Below are 17,669 nucleotides of genomic sequence, written 5' to 3' on the forward strand. Positions count from 1 at the left end.
AGGGCTGATTTCTTGTCCTGTGATAAAAGCCTTCTGTTTCAACCGCCAAACCTCTCAGGGGACCATTTCCAACCATTTGGCACCATTTTTCAGTGATTTGCCAAAAGTCAGATTTTTGATGAAATTGTGACCCCAGGGCATAGGGATTTTTTCAAAAAAATCTTTTTCTGCCGGTTAATTTGGTGAGGGCTGATTTCTTGTCCTGTGATAAAAAGCCTTCTGTTTCGACCGCCAAACCTCTCAGGGGAGCATTTCCAATCATTTGGCAACATTTTTGAGTGATTTGCCAAAAGTCAGATTTTTGATGAAATTGTGACCCCGGGGCTTAGGGATTTTTTCAAAAAAATCTTTTTCTGCCGGTTAAGTTGTCGAGGGCTGATTTCTTGACCTGTGATAAAAAGCCTTCTGTTTCGACCGCCAAACCTCTCAGGGGAGCATTTCCAACGATTTGGCACCATTTTTGAGTGAATTGCCAAAAGTCAGAACTTTGATGAAATTGTGACCCTAGGGCATAGGGATTTTTTCAAAAAAATCTTTTTCTGCCGGTTAAGTTGTCGAGGGCTGATTTCTTGTCCTGTGATAAAAGCCTTCTGTTTCGAACGCCAAACCTCTCAGGGGAGCATTTCCAATCATTTGGCAACATTTTTGAGTGATTTGCCAAAAGTCAGATTTTTGATGAATTTTGACCCCGGGGCTTAGGGATTTTTTCAAAAAAATATTTTTTTGCCGGTTAAGTTGTCGAGGGCTGATTTCTTGTCCTGTGATAAAAAGCCTTCTGTTTCAACCGCCAAACCTCTCAGGGGACCATTTCCAACCATTTGGCACCATTTTTCAGTGATTTGCCAAAAGTCAGATTTTTGATGAAATTGTGACCCCGGGGCTTAGGGGTTTTTTCAAAAAAATCTTTTTCTGCCTGTTAAGTTGTCAAGGGCTGATTTCTTGTCCTGTGATAAAAAGCCTTCTGTTTCGACCGCCAAACCTCTCAGGGGAGCATTTCCAACCATTTGGCACCATTTTTCAGTGATTTGCCAAAAGTCAGATTTTTGATGAAATTGTGACCCCGGGGCTTAGGGATTTTTTCAAAAAAATCTTTTTCTGCCGGTTAAGTTGTCGAGGGCTGATTTCTTGACCTGTGATAAAAAGCCTTATGTTTCGACCGCCAAACCTCTCAGGGGAGCATTTCCAACCATTTGGCACCATTTTTCAGTGATTTGCCAAATGTCAGATTTTTTATGAAATTGTGACCCCGGGGCTAAGGGATTTTTTCAAAAAAATCTGTTTCTGCCGGTTAATTTGGTGAGGGCTGATTTCTTGTCCTGTGATAAAAAGCCTTCTGTTTCGACCGCCAAACCTCTCAGGGGAGCATTTCCAATCATTTGGCAACATTTTTGAGTGATTTGCCAAAAGTCAGATTTTTGATGAAATTGTGACCCCGGGGCTTAGGGATTTTTTCAAAAAAATCTTTTTCTGCCGGTTAAGTTGTCGAGGCCTGATTTCTTGACCTGTGATAAAAAGCCTTCTGTTTCGACCGCCAAACCTCTCAGGGGACCATTTCCAACCATTTGGCACCATTTTTCAGTGATTTGCCAAAAGTCAGATTTTTGATGAAATTGTGACCCCAGGGCATAGGGATTTTTTCAAAAAAATCTTTTTCTGCCGGTTAATTTGGTGAGGGCTGATTTCTTGTCCTGTGATAAAAAGCCTTCTGTTTCGACCGCCAAACCTCTCAGGGGAGCATTTCCAATCATTTGGCAACATTTTTGAGTGATTTGCCAAAAGTCAGATTTTTGATGAAATTGTGACCCCGGGGCTTAGGGATTTTTTCAAAAAAATCTTTTTCTGCCGGTTAAGTTGTCGAGGGCTGATTTCTTGACCTGTGATAAAAAGCCTTCTGTTTCGACCGCCAAACCTCTCAGGGGAGCATTTCCAACGATTTGGCACCATTTTTGAGTGAATTGCCAAAAGTCAGAACTTTGATGAAATTGTGACCCTAGGGCATAGGGATTTTTTCAAAAAAATCTTTTTCTGCCGGTTAAGTTGTCGAGGGCTGATTTCTTGTCCTGTGATAAAAGCCTTCTGTTTCAAACGCCAAACCTCTCAGGGGAGCATTTCCAATCATTTGGCAACATTTTTGAGTGATTTGCCAAAAGTCAGATTTTTGATGAATTTTGACCCCGGGGCTTAGGGATTTTTTCAAAAAAATATTTTTTTGCCGGTTAAGTTGTCGAGGGCTGATTTCTTGTCCTGTGATAAAAAGCCTTCTGTTTCAACCGCTAAACCTCTCAGGGGACCATTTCCAACCATTTGGCACCATTTTTCAGTGATTTGCCAAAAGTCAGATTTTTGATGAAATTGTGACCCCGGGGCTTAGGGGTTTTTTCAAAAAAATCTTTTTCTGCCTGTTAAGTTGTCAAGGGCTGATTTCTTGTCCTGTGATAAAAAGCCTTCTGTTTCGACCGCCAAACCTCTCAGGGGAGCATTTCCAACCATTTGGCACCATTTTTCAGTGATTTGCCAAAAGTCAGATTTTTGATGAAATTGTGACCCCGGGGCTTAGGGATTTTTTCAAAAAAATCTTTTTCTGCCGGTTAAGTTGTCGAGGGCTGATTTCTTGACCTGTGATAAAAAGCCTTATGTTTCAACCGCCAAACCTCTCAGGGGACCATTTCCAACCATTTGGCACCATTTTTCAGTGATTTGCCAAAAGTCAGATTTTTGATGAAATTGTGACCCCGGGGCTTAGGGGTTTTTTCAAAAAAATCTTTTTCTGCCGGTTAAGTTGTCAAGGGCTGATTTCGTGTCCTGTGATAAAAAGCCTTCTGTTTCGACCGCCAAACCTCTCAGGGGAGCATTTCCAACCATTTGGCACCATTTTTCAGTGATTTGCCAAAAGTCAGATTTTTGATGAAATTGTGACCCCGGGTCTTAGGGATTTTTTCAAAAAAATCTTTTTCTGCCGGTTAAGTTGTCGAGGGCTGATTTCTTGACCTGTGATAAAAAGCCTTCTGTTTCGACCGCCAAACCTCTCAGGGGAGCATTTCCAACGATTTGGCACCATTTTTGAGTGAATTGCCAAAAGTCAGAACTTTGATGAAATTGTGACCCCAGGGCATAGGGATTTTTTCAAAAAAATCTTTTTCTGCCGGTTAAGTTGTCGAGGGCTGATTTCTTGTCCTGTGATAAAAGCCTTCTGTTTCGAACGCCAAACCTCTCAGGGGAGCATTTCCAATCATTTGGCAACATTTTTGAGTGATTTGCCAAAAGTCAGATTTTTGATGAAATTGTGACCCCGGGGCTTAGGGATTTTTTCAAAAAAATATTTTTTTGCCGGTTAAGTTGTCGAGGGCTGATTTCTTGTCCTGTGATAAAAAGCCTTCTGTTTCAACCGCCAAACCTCTCAGGGGACCATTTCCAACCATTTGGCACCATTTTTCAGTGATTTGCCAAAAGTCAGATTTTTGATGAAATTGTGACCCCGGGGCTTAGGGGTTTTTTCAAAAAAATCTTTTTCTGCCGGTTAAGTTGTCAAGGGCTGATTTCTTGTCCTGTGATAAAAAGCCTTCTGTTTCGACCGCCAAACCTCTCAGGGGAGCATTTCCAACCATTTGGCACCATTTTTCAGTGATTTGCCAAAAGTCAGATTTTTGATGAAATTGTGACCCCGGGTCTTAGGGATTTTTTCAAAAAAATCTTTTTCTGCCGGTTAAGTTGTCGAGGGCTGATTTCTTGACCTGTGATAAAAAGCCTTCTGTTTCGACCGCCAAACCTCTCAGGGGAGCATTTCCAACCATTTGGCACCATTTTTCATTGATTTGCCAAATGTCAGATTTTTTATGAAATTGTGACCCCGGGGCTTAGGGATTTTTTCAAAAAAATCTTTTTCTGCCGCTTAAGTTGTCAAGGGCTGATTTCTTGTCCTGTGATAAAAAGCCTTCTGTTTCGACCGCCAAACATCTCAGGGGAGCATTTCCAACCATTTGGCACCATTTTCAGTGATTTGCCAAAAGTCAGATTTTTGATGAAATTGTGACCCCGGGGCTAAGGGATTTTTTCAAAAAAATCTTTTTCTGCCGGTTAAGTTGTCACGGGCTGATTTCCTTTCCTGTGATAAAAATCCTTCTGTTTCGACCGCCAAACCTCTCAGGGGAGCATTTCCAACCATTTGGCACCATTTTTCAGTGATTTGCCAAAAGTCAGATTTTTGATGAAATTGTGACCCCAGGGCATAGGGTTTTTTTTCAAAAAAATCTTTTTCTGCCGATTAATTTGGTGAGGGCTGATTTCTTGTCCTGTGATAAAAAGCCTTCTGTTTCGACCGCCAAACCTCTCAGGGGAGCATTTCCGATCATTTGGCAACATTTTTGAGTGATTTGCCAAAAGTCAGATTTTTGATGAAATTGTGACCCCGGGGCTTAGGGATTTTTTCAAAAAAATCTTTTTCTGCCGGTTAAGTTGTCGAGGGCTGATTTCTTGACCTGTGATAAAAAGCCTTCTGTTTCGACCGCCAAACCTCTCAGGGGAGCATTTCCAACGATTTGGCACCATTTTTGAGTGAATTGCCAAAAGTCAGAACTTTGATGAAATTGTGACCCCAGGGCATAGGGATTTTTTCAAAAAAATCTTTTTCTGCCGGTTAAGTTGTCGAGGGCTGATTTCTTGTCCTGTGATAAAAGCCTTCTGTTTCGAACGTCAAACCTCTCAGGGGAGCATTTCCAATCATTTGGCAACATTTTTGAGTGATTTGCCAAAAGTCAGATTTTTGATGAAATTGTGACCCCGGGGCTTAGGGATTTTTTCAAAAAAATATTTTTTTGCCGGTTAAGTTGTCGAGGGCTGATTTCTTGTCCTGTGATAAAAAGCCTTCTGTTTCAACCGCTAAACCTCTCAGGGGACCATTTCCAACCATTTGGCACCATTTTTCAGTGATTTGCCAAAAGTCAGATTTTTGATGAAATTGTGACCCCGGGGCTTAGGGGTTTTTTCAAAAAAATCTTTTTCTGCCTGTTAAGTTGTCAAGGGCTGATTTCTTGTCCTGTGATAAAAAGCCTTCTGTTTCGACCGCCAAACCTCTCAGGGGAGCATTTCCAACCATTTGGCACCATTTTTCAGTGATTTGCCAAAAGTCAGATTTTTGATGAAATTGTGACCCCGGGGCTTAGGGATTTTTTCAAAAAAATCTTTTTCTGCCGGTTAAGTTGTCGAGGGCTGATTTCTTGACCTGTGATAAAAAGCCTTATGTTTCAACCGCCAAACCTCTCAGGGGACCATTTCCAACCATTTGGCACCATTTTTCAGTGATTTGCCAAAAGTCAGATTTTTGATGAAATTGTGACCCCGGGGCTTAGGGGTTTTTTCAAAAAAATCTTTTTCTGCCGGTTAAGTTGTCAAGGGCTGATTTCGTGTCCTGTGATAAAAAGCCTTCTGTTTCGACCGCCAAACCTCTCAGGGGAGCATTTCCAACCATTTGGCACCATTTTTCAGTGATTTGCCAAAAGTCAGATTTTTGATGAAATTGTGACCCCGGGTCTTAGGGATTTTTTCAAAAAAATCTTTTTCTGCCGGTTAAGTTGTCGAGGGCTGATTTCTTGACCTGTGATAAAAAGCCTTCTGTTTCGACCGCCAAACCTCTCAGGGGAGCATTTCCAACGATTTGGCACCATTTTTGAGTGAATTGCCAAAAGTCAGAACTTTGATGAAATTGTGACCCCAGGGCATAGGGATTTTTTCAAAAAAATCTTTTTCTGCCGGTTAAGTTGTCGAGGGCTGATTTCTTGTCCTGTGATAAAAGCCTTCTGTTTCGAACGCCAAACCTCTCAGGGGAGCATTTCCAATCATTTGGCAACATTTTTGAGTGATTTGCCAAAAGTCAGATTTTTGATGAAATTGTGACCCCGGGGCTTAGGGATTTTTTCAAAAAAATATTTTTTTGCCGGTTAAGTTGTCGAGGGCTGATTTCTTGTCCTGTGATAAAAAGCCTTCTGTTTCAACCGCCAAACCTCTCAGGGGACCATTTCCAACCATTTGGCACCATTTTTCAGTGATTTGCCAAAAGTCAGATTTTTGATGAAATTGTGACCCCGGGGCTTAGGGGTTTTTTCAAAAAAATCTTTTTCTGCCGGTTAAGTTGTCAAGGGCTGATTTCTTGTCCTGTGATAAAAAGCCTTCTGTTTCGACCGCCAAACCTCTCAGGGGAGCATTTCCAACCATTTGGCACCATTTTTCAGTGATTTGCCAAAAGTCAGATTTTTGATGAAATTGTGACCCCGGGTCTTAGGGATTTTTTCAAAAAAATCTTTTTCTGCCGGTTAAGTTGTCGAGGGCTGATTTCTTGACCTGTGATAAAAAGCCTTCTGTTTCGACCGCCAAACCTCTCAGGGGAGCATTTCCAACCATTTGGCACCATTTTTCATTGATTTGCCAAATGTCAGATTTTTTATGAAATTGTGACCCCGGGGCTTAGGGATTTTTTCAAAAAAATCTTTTTCTGCCGCTTAAGTTGTCAAGGGCTGATTTCTTGTCCTGTGATAAAAAGCCTTCTGTTTCGACCGCCAAACATCTCAGGGGAGCATTTCCAACCATTTGGCACCATTTTCAGTGATTTGCCAAAAGTCAGATTTTTGATGAAATTGTGACCCCGGGGCTAAGGGATTTTTTCAAAAAAATCTTTTTCTGCCGGTTAAGTTGTCACGGGCTGATTTCCTTTCCTGTGATAAAAAGCCTTCTGTTTCGACCGCCAAACCTCTCAGGGGAGCATTTCCAACCATTTGGCACCATTTTTCAGTGATTTGCCAAAAGTCAGATTTTTGATGAAATTGTGACCCCAGGGCATAGGGATTTTTTCAAAAAAATCTTTTTCTGCCGGTTAATTTGGTGAGGGCTGATTTCTTGTCCTGTGATAAAAAGCCTTCTGTTTCGACCGCCAAACCTCTCAGGGGAGCATTTCCGATCATTTGGCAACATTTTTGAGTGATTTGCCAAAAGTCAGATTTTTGATGAAATTGTGACCCCGGGGCTTAGGGATTTTTTCAAAAAAATCTTTTTCTGCCGGTTAAGTTGTCGAGGGCTGATTTCTTGACCTGTGATAAAAAGCCTTCTGTTTCGACCGCCAAACCTCTCAGGGGAGCATTTCCAACGATTTGGCACCATTTTTGAGTGAATTGCCAAAAGTCAGAACTTTGATGAAATTGTGACCCCAGGGCATAGGGATTTTTTCAAAAAAATCTTTTTCTGCCGGTTAAGTTGTCGAGGGCTGATTTCTTGTCCTGTGATAAAAGCCTTCTGTTTCGAACGTCAAACCTCTCAGGGGAGCATTTCCAATCATTTGGCAACATTTTTGAGTGATTTGCCAAAAGTCAGATTTTTGATGAAATTGTGACCCCGGGGCTTAGGGATTTTTTCAAAAAAATATTTTTTTGCCGGTTAAGTTGTCGAGGGCTGATTTCTTGTCCTGTGATAAAAAGCCTTCTGTTTCAACCGCCAAACCTCTCAGGGGACCATTTCCAACCATTTGGCACCATTTTTCAGTGATTTGCCAAAAGTCAGATTTTTGATGAAATTGTGACCCCGGGGCTTAGGGGTTTTTTCAAAAAAATCTTTTTCTGCCGGTTAAGTTGTCAAGGGCTGATTTCTTGTCCTGTGATAAAAAGCCTTCTGTTTCGACCGCCAAACCTCTCAGGGGAGCATTTCCAACCATTTGGCACCATTTGTCAGTAATTTGCCAAAAGTCAGATTTTTGATGAAATTGTGACCCCGGGGCTTAGGGATTTTTTCAAAAAAATCTTTTTCTGCCGGTTAAGTTGTCGAGGGCTGATTTCTTGACCTGTGATAAAAAGCCTTATGTTTCGACCGCCAAACCTCTCAGGGGAGCATTTCCAACCATTTGGCACCATTTTTCAGTGATTTGCCAAATGTCAGATTTTTTATGAAATTGTGACCCCAGGGCATAGGGATTTTTTCAAAAAAATCTTTTTCTGCCGCTTAAGTTGTCAAGGGCTGATTTCTTGTCCTGTGATAAAAAGCCTTCTGTTTCGACCGCCAAACATCTCAGGGGAGCATTTCCAACCATTTGGCACCATTTTCAGTGATTTGCCAAAAGTCAGATTTTTGATGAAATTGTGACCCCGGGGCTAAGGGATTTTTTCAAAAAAATCTTTTTCTGCCGGTTAAGTTGTCACGGGCTGATTTCCTTTCCTGTGATAAAAAGCCTTCTGTTTCGACCGCCAAACCTCTCAGGGGAGCATTTCCAACCATTTGGCACCATTTTTCAGTGATTTGCCAAAAGTCAGATTTTTGATGAAATTGTGACCCCAGGGCTAAGGGATTTTTTTTCAAAAAAATCTTTTTCTGCCGGTTAAGTTGTCGAGGGCTGATTTCTTGTCCTGTGATAAAAGCCTTCTATTTCAACCGCCAAACCTCTCAGGGGACCATTTCCAACCATTTGGCACCATTTTTCAGTGATTTGCCAAAAGTCAGATTTTTGATGAAATTGTGACCCCAGGGCATAGGGATTTTTTCAAAAAAATCTTTTTCTGCCGGTTAATTTGGTGAGGGCTGATTTCTTGTCCTGTGATAAAAAGCCTTCTGTTTCGACCGCCAAACCTCTCAGGGGAGCATTTCCGATCATTTGGCAACATTTTTGAGTGATTTGCCAAAAGTCAGATTTTTGATGAAATTGTGACCCCGGGGGTTAGGGATTTTTTCAAAAAAATCTTTTTCTGCCGGTTAAGTTGTCGAGGGCTGATTTCTTGACCTGTGATAAAAAGCCTTCTGTTTCGACCGCCAAACCTCTCAGGGGAGCATTTCCAACGATTTGGCACCATTTTTGAGTGAATTGCCAAAAGTCAGAACTTTGATGAAATTGTGACCCCAGGGCATAGGGATTTTTTCAAAAAAATCTTTTTCTGCCGGTTAAGTTGTCGAGGGCTGATTTCTTGTCCTGTGATAAAAGCCTTCTGTTTCGAACGTCAAACCTCTCAGGGGAGCATTTCCAATCATTTGGCAACATTTTTGAGTGATTTGCCAAAAGTCAGATTTTTGATGAAATTGTGACCCCGGGGCTTAGGGATTTTTTCAAAAAAATATTTTTTTGCCGGTTAAGTTGTCGAGGGCTGATTTCTTGTCCTGTGATAAAAAGCCTTCTGTTTCAACCGCCAAACCTCTCAGGGGACCATTTCCAACCATTTGGCACCATTTTTCAGTGATTTGCCAAAAGTCAGATTTTTGATGAAATTGTGACCCCGGGGCTTAGGGGTTTTTTCAAAAAAATCTTTTTCTGCCGGTTAAGTTGTCAAGGGCTGATTTCTTGTCCTGTGATAAAAAGCCTTCTGTTTCGACCGCCAAACCTCTCAGGGGAGCATTTCCAACCATTTGGCACCATTTGTCAGTAATTTGCCAAAAGTCAGATTTTTGATGAAATTGTGACCCCGGGGCTTAGGGATTTTTTCAAAAAAATCTTTTTCTGCCGGTTAAGTTGTCGAGGGCTGATTTCTTGACCTGTGATAAAAAGCCTTATGTTTCGACCGCCAAACCTCTCAGGGGAGCATTTCCAACCATTTGGCACCATTTTTCAGTGATTTGCCAAATGTCAGATTTTTGATGAAATTGTGACCCCGGGGCTTAGGGATTTTTTCAAAAAAATCTTTTTCTGCCGCTTAAGTTGTCAAGGGCTGATTTCTTGTCCTGTGATAAAAAGCCTTCTGTTTCGACCGCCAAACATCTCAGGGGAGCATTTCCAACCATTTGGCACCATTTTCAGTGATTTGCCAAAAGTCAGATTTTTGATGAAATTGTGACCCCGGGGCTAAGGGATTTTTTCAAAAAAATCTTTTTCTGCCGGTTAAGTTGTCGAGGGCTGATTTCTTGTCCTGTGATAAAAGCCTTCTGTTTCAACCGCCAAACCTCTCAGGGGAGCATTTCATACCATTTGACACCATTTTTCAGTGATTTGCCAAAAGTCAGATTTTTGATGAAATTGTGACCCCGGGGCTTAGGGGTTTTTTCAAAAAAATCTTTTTCTGCCGGTTAAGTTGTCAAGGGTTGATTTCCTTTCCTGTGATAAAAAGCCTTCTGTTTCGACCGCCAAACCTCTCAGGGGACCATTTCCAACCATTTGGCACCATTTTTCAGTGATTTGCCAAAAGTCATATCTTTGATGAAATTGTGACCCCAGGGCATAGGGATTTTTTCAAAAAAATCTGTTTCTGCCGGTTAATTTGGTGAGGGCTGATTTCTTGTCCTGTGATAAAAAGCCTTCTGTTTCGACCGCCAAACCTCTCAGGGGACCATTTCCAATCATTTGGCAACATTTTTGAGTGATTTGCCAAAAGTCAGATTTTTGATGAAATTGTGAGCCCGGGGCTTAGGGATTTTTTCAAAAAAATATTTTTCTGCCGGTTAAGTTGTCGAGGGCTGATTTCTTGACCTGTGATAAAAAGCCTTCTGTTTCGACCGCCAAACCTCTCAGGGGAGCATTTCCAACGATTTGGCACCATTTTTGAGTGAATTGCCAAAAGTCAGAACTTTGATGAAATTGTGACCCCAGGGCATAGGGATTTTTTCAAAAAAATCTTTTTCTGCCGGTTAATTTGGTGAGGGCTGATTTCTTGTCCTGTGATAAAAAGCCTTCTGTTTCGACCGCCAAACCTCTCAGGGGAGTATTTCCAACCATTTGGCACCATTTTTGAGTGATTTGCCAAAAGTCAGATTTTTGATGAAATTGTGACCCTGGGGCTTAGGGATTTTTTCAAAAAAATCTTTTTCTGCCGGTTAAGTTATCAAGGGCTGATTTCCTTTCCTGTGATAAAAAGCCTTCTGTCTCGACCACCAAACCTCTCAGGGGAGCATTTCCAACCATTTGGCAACATTTTTGAGTGATTTGCCAAAAGTCAGATTTTTGATGAAATTGTGACCCCGGGGCTAAGGGATTTTTTCAAAAAAATATTTTTCTGCCGGTTAAGTTGTCGAGGGCTGGTTTCTTGTCCTGTGATAAAAAGCCTTCTGTTTCGACCGCCAAACCTCTCAGGGGAGCATTTCCAATCATTTGGCAACATTTTTGAGTGATTTGCCAAAAGTCAGATTTTTGATGAAATTGTGACCCCGGCCGGGGCTAAGGGATTTTTTCAAAAAAATATTTTTCTGCCGGTTAAGTTGTCGAGGGCTGATTTCTTGACCTGTGATAAGAAGCCTTCTGTTTCGACCGCCAAACCTCTCAGGGGAGCATTTCCAACCATTTGGCACCATTTTTCAGTGATTTGCCAAAAGTTAGATCTTTGATGAAATTGTGACCCCAGGGCATAGGGATTTTTTCAAAAAAATCTTTTTCTGCCGGTTAATTTGGTGAGGGCTGATTTCCTTTCCTGTGATAAAAAGCCTTCTGTTTCAACTGCCAAACCTCTCAGGGGAGCATTTCCAACCACTTGGCACCATTTTTGAGTGATTTGCCAAAAGTCAGATTTTTGATGAAATTGTGACCCCCGGGGCTTAGGGATTTTTTCAAAAAAATCTTTTTCTGCCGGTTAAGTTGTCAAGGGCTGAATTCCTTTCCTGTGATAAAAAGCCTTCTGTTTCGACCGCCAAACCTCTCAGGGGAGCATTTCCAACCATTTGGCACCATTTTTGAGTGATTTGCCAAAAGTCAGATCTTTGATGAAATTGTGACCCCAGGGCATAGGGATTTTTTCAAAAAAATCTTTTTCTGCCGGTTAATTTGGTGAGGGCTGATTTCCTTTCCTGTGATAAAAAGCCTTCTGTTTCAACTGCCAAACCTCTCAGGGGAGCATTTCCAACCACTTGGCACCATTTTTGAGTGATTTGCCAAAAGTCAGATTTTTGATGAAATTGTGACCCCCGGGGCTTAGGGATTTTTTCAAAAAAATATTTTTCTGCCGGTTAAGTTGTCAAGGGCTGAATTCCTTTCCTGTGATAAAAAGCCTTCTGTTTCGACCGCCAAACCTCTCAGGGGAGCATTTCCAACCATTTGGCAAAATTTTTGAGTGATTTGCCAAAAGTCAGATTTTTGATGAAATTGTGACCCCGGGGCTTAGGGATTTTTTCAAAAAAATATTTTTCTGCCGGTTAAGTTGTCAAGGGCTGATTTCTTGTCCTGTGATAAAAAGCCTTCTGTTTCAACCGCCAAACCTCTCAGGGGACCATTTACAACCATTTGGCACCATTTTTCAGTGATTTGCCAAAAGTCAGATTTTTGATGAAATTGTGACCCCGGGGCTAAGGGATTTTTTCAAAAAAATATTTTTCTGCCGGTTAAGTTGTCGAGGGCTGATTTCTTGTCCTGTGATAAAAAGCCTTCTGTTTCGACCGCCAAACCTCTCAGGGGAGCATTTCCAACCATTTGGCACCATTTTTCAGTGATTTGCCAAAAGTCAGATTTTTGATGAAATTGTGACCCCGGGGCTTAGGGGTTTTTTCAAAAAAATCTTTTTCTGCCGGTTAAGTTGTCAAGGGCTGATTTCTTGTCCTGTGATAAAAAGCCTTCTGTTTCGACCGCCAAACCTCTCAGGGGAGCATTTCCAACCATTTGGCACCATTTTTTAGTGATTTGCCAAAAGTCAGATTTTTGATGAAATTGTGACCCCCGGGGCTTAGGGATTTTTTCAAAAAAATCTTTTTCTGCCGGTTAAGTTGTCCAGGGCTGATTTCCTTTCCTGTGATAAAAAGCCTTCTGTTTCGACCGCCAAACCTCTCAGGGGAGCATTTCCAACCATTTGGCACCATTTTTAAGTGATTTGCCAAAAGTCAGATTTTTGATGAAATTGTGACCCCAGGGCTAAGGGATTTTTTCAAAAAAATCTTTTTCTGCCGGTTAAGTTGTCGAGGGCTGATTTCTTGTCCTGTGATAAAAGCCTTCTGTTTCGACCGCCAAACCTCTCAGGGGAGCATTTCCAACCATTTGGCACCATTTTTCAGTGATTTGCCAAAAGTCAGATTTTTGATGAAATTGTGACCCCGGGGCTTAGGGATTTTTTCAAAAAAATATTTTTCTGCCGGTTAAGTTGTCGAGGGCTGATTTCTTGTCCTGTGATAAAAAGCCTTCTGTTTCGACCGCCAAACCTCTCAGGGGAGCATTTCCAACCATTTGGCACCATTTTTCAGTGATTTGCCAAAAGTCAGATTTTTGATGAAATTGTGACCCCGGGGCTTAGGGATTTTTTCAAAAAAATCTTTTTCTGCCGGTTAAGTTGTCGAGGGCTGATTTCTTGTCCTGTGATAAAAAGCCTTCTGTTTCGACCGCCAAACCTCTCAGGGGAGCATTTCCAACCATTTGGCACCATTTGTCAGTGATTTGCCAAAAGTCAGATTTTTGATGAAATTGTGACCCCGGGGCTTAGGGATTTTTTCAAAAAAATCTTTTTCTGCCGGTTAAGTTGTCGAGGGCTGATTTCTTGTCCTGTGATAAAAAGCCTTCTGTTTCGACCGCCAAACCTCTCAGGGGAGCATTTCCTACCATTTGGCACCATTTTTCAGTGATTTGCCAAAAGTCAGATTTTTGATGAAATTGTGACCCCGGGGCTAAGGGATTTTTTCAAAAAAATCTTTTTCTGCCGGTTAAGTTTTCGAAGGCTGATTTCTTGTCCTGTGAGAAAAAGCCTTCTGTTTCAACCGCCAAACCTCTCAGGGGACCATTTCCAACCATTTGGCACCATTTTTCACTGATTTGCCAAAAGTCAGATTTTTGATGAAATTGTGACCCCGGGGCTTAGGGGTTTTTTCAAAAAAATCTTTTTCTGCCGGTTAAGTTGTCAAGGGCTGATTTATTGACCTGTGATAAAAAGCCTTCTGTTTCGACCGCCAAACCTCTCAGGGGAGCATTTCCAACCATTTGGCACCATTTTTGAGTGATTTGCCAAAAGTCAGATTTTTGATGAAATTGTGACCCCCGGGGCTTAGGGATTTTTTCAAAAAAATCTTTTTCTGCCGGTTAAGTTGTCAAGGGCTGATTTCCTTTCCTGTGATAAAAAGCCTTCTGTTTCGACCGCCAAACCTCTCAGGGGAGCATTTCCAACCATTTGGCACCATTTTTGAGTGATTTGCCAAAAGTCAGATTTTTGATGAAATTGTGACCCCGGGGCTAAGGAATTTTTTCAAAAAAATCTTTTTCTGCCGGTTAAGTTGTCGAGGGCTGATTTCTTGACCTGTGATAAAAAGCCTTCTGTTTCGACCGCCAAACCTCTCACGGGAGCATTTCCAACCATTTGGCACCATTTGTCAGTGATTTGCCAAAAGTCAGATTTTTGATGAAATTGTGACCCCAGGGCTAAGGGATTTTTTCAAAAAAATCTTTTTCTGCCGGTTAAGTTGTCGAGGGCTGATTTCTTGTCCTGTGATAAAAGCCTTCTGTTTCGACCGCCAAACCTCTCAGGGGAGCATTTCCAACCATTTGGCACCATTTTTCAGTGATTTGCCAAAAGTCAGATTTTTGATGAAATTGTGACCCCGGGGCTTAGGGATTTTTTCAAAAAAATATTTTTCTGCCGGTTAAGTTGTCGAGGGCTGATTTCTTGTCCTGTGATAAAAACCCTTCTGTTTCGACCGCCAAACCTCTCAGGGGAGAATTTCCAACCATTTGGCACCATTTTTCAGTGATTTGCCAAAAGTCAGATTTTTGATGAAATTGTGACCCCGGGGCTAAGGGATTTTTTCAAAAAAATATTTTTCTGCCGGTTAAGTTGTCGAGGGCTGATTTCTTGTCCTGTGATAAAAACCCTTCTGTTTCGACCGCCAAACCTCTCAGGGGAGAATTTCCAACCATTTGGCACCATTTTTCAGTGATTTGCCAAAAGTCAGATTTTTGATGAAATTGTGACCCCGGGGCTTAGGGGTTTTTTCAAAAAAATATTTTTCTGCCGGTTAAGTTGTCGAGGGCTGATTTCTTGTCCTGTGATAAAAACCCTTCTGTTTCGACCGCCAAACCTCTCAGGGGAGAATTTCCAACCATTTGGCACCATTTTTCAGTGATTTGCCAAAAGTCAGATTTTTGATGAAATTGTGACCCCCGGGGCTTAGGGATTTTTTCAAAAAAATCTTTTTCTGCCGGTTAAGTTGTAAAGGGCTGATTTCCTTTCCTGTGATAAAAAGCCTTCTGTTTCGACCGCCAAACCTCTCAGGGGAGCATTTCCAACCATTTGGCACCATTTTTGAGTGATTTGCCAAAAGTCAGATTTTTGATGAAATTGTGACCCCGGGGCTAAGGAATTTTTTCAAAAAAATCTTTTTCTGCCGGTTAAGTTGTCGAGGGCTGATTTCTTGACCTGTGATAAAAAGCCTTCTGTTTCGACCGCCAAACCTCTCACGGGAGCATTTCCAACCATTTGGCACCATTTGTCAGTGATTTGCCAAAAGTCAGATTTTTGATGAAATTGTGACCCCAGGGCTAAGGGATTTTTTCAAAAAAATCTTTTTCTGCCGGTTAAGTTGTCGAGGGCTGATTTCTTGTCCTGTGATAAAAGCCTTCTGTTTCGACCGCCAAACCTCTCAGGGGAGCATTTCCAACCATTTGGCACCATTTTTCAGTGATTTGCCAAAAGTCAGATTTTTGATGAAATTGTGACCCCGGGGCTTAGGGATTTTTTCAAAAAAATATTTTTCTGCCGGTTAAGTTGTCGAGGGCTGATTTCTTGTCCTGTGATAAAAACCCTTCTGTTTCGACCGCCAAACCTCTCAGGGGAGAATTTCCAACCATTTGGCACCATTTTTCAGTGATTTGCCAAAAGTCAGATTTTTGATGAAATTGTGACCCCGGGGCTTAGGGGTTTTTTCAAAAAAATCTTTTTCTGCCGGTTAAGTTGTCAAGGGCTGATTTCTTGTCCTGTGATAAAAAGCCTTCTGTTTCGACCGCCAAACCTCTCAGGGGAGCATTTCCAACCATTTGGCACCATTTTTCAGTGATTTGCCAAAAGTCAGATTTTTGATGAAATTGTGACCCCCGGGGCTTAGGGATTTTTTCAAAAAAATCTTTTTCTGCCGGTTAAGTTGTCAAGGGCTGATTTCCTTTCCTGTGATAAAAAGCCTTCTGTTTCGACTGACAAACCTCTCAGGGGAGCATTTCCAACCATTTGGCACCATTTTTCAGTGATTTGCCAAAAGTCAGATTTTTGATGAAATTGTGACCCCGGGGCTTAGGGATTTTTTCAAAAAAATATTTTTCTGCCGGTTAAGTTTTCGAAGGCTGATTTCTTGTCCTGTGAGAAAAAGCCTTCTGTTTCAACCGCCAAACCTCTCAGGGGACCATTTCCAACCATTTGGCACCATTTTTCAGTGATTTGCCAAAAGTCAGATTTTTGATGAAATTGTGACCCCGGGGCTTAGGGGTTTTTTCAAAAAAATCTTTTTCTGCCGGTTAAGTTGTCAAGGGCTGATTTCTTGTCCTGTGATAAAAAGCCTTCTGTTTCGACCGCCAAACCTCTCAGGGGAGCATTTCCAACCATTTGGCACCATTTTTGAGTGATTTGCCAAAAGTCAGATTTTTGATGAAATTGTGACCCCCGGGGCTTAGGGATTTTTTCAAAAAAATCTTTTTCTGCCGGTTAAGTTGTCAAGGGCTGATTTCCTTTCCTGTGATAAAAAGCCTTCTGTTTCGACCGCCAAACCTCTCAGGGGAGCATTTCCAACCATTTGGCACCATTTTTGAGTGATTTGCCAAAAGTCAGATTTTTGATGAAATTGTGACCCCGGGGTTTAGGGATTTTTTCAAAAAAATCTTTTTCTGCCGGTTAAGTTGTCAAGGGCTGAATTCCTTTCCTGTGATAAAAAGCCTTCTGTTTCGACCGCCAAACCTCTCAGGGGAGCATTTCCAACCATTTGGCACCATTTGTCAGTGATTTGCCAAAAGTCAGATTTTTGATGAAATTGTGACCCCGGGGCTTAGGGATTTATTCAAAAAAATCTTTTTCTGCCGGTTAAGTTGCCAAGGGCTGATTTTCTTTCCTGTGATAAAAAGCCTTCTGTTTCGAACGACAAACCTCTCAGGGGAGCATTTCCAACCATTTGGCAACATTTTTGAATGATTTGCCAAAAGTCAGATTCTTAATGAAATTGTGACCCCGGGGCTTAGGGATTTTTTCAAAAAAATCTTTTTCTGCCGGTTAAGTTGTCAAGGGCTGAATTCATTTCCTGTGATTAAAAGCCTTCTGTTTCGACCGCCAAACCTCTCAGGGGAGCATTTCCAACCATTTGGCACCATTTTTCAGTGATTTGCCAAATGTCAGATTTTTTATGAAATTGTGACCCCGGGGCTTAGGATTTTTTCAAAAAAATCTTTTTCTGCCGCTTAAGTTGTCAAGGGCTGATTTCTTGTCCTGTGATAAAAAGCCTTCTGTTTCGACCTCCAAACATCTCAGGGGAGCATTTCCAACCATTTGGCACCATTTTCAGTGATTTGCCAAAAGTCAGATTTTTGATGAAAGAGTGACCCCGGGGCTAAGGGATTTTTTCAAAAAAATATTTTTCTGCCGGTTAAGTTGTCAAGGGCTGATTTCCTTTGCTGTAATAAAAAGCCTTCTGTTTCGACCACCAAACATCTCAGGGGAGCATTTCCAACCATTTGGCACCATTTTCAGTGATTTGCCAAAAGTCAGATTTTTGATGAAATTGTGACCCCGGGGCTTAGGGATTTTTTCAAAAAAATATTTTCTGCCAGTTCAGTTGTTGAGGGCTGA

This window comes from Podarcis melisellensis, assembly GCF_964234715.1.
Source record: "Podarcis melisellensis genome assembly, chromosome: 7".
Taxonomy (NCBI): domain Eukaryota; kingdom Metazoa; phylum Chordata; class Lepidosauria; order Squamata; family Lacertidae; genus Podarcis; species Podarcis melisellensis.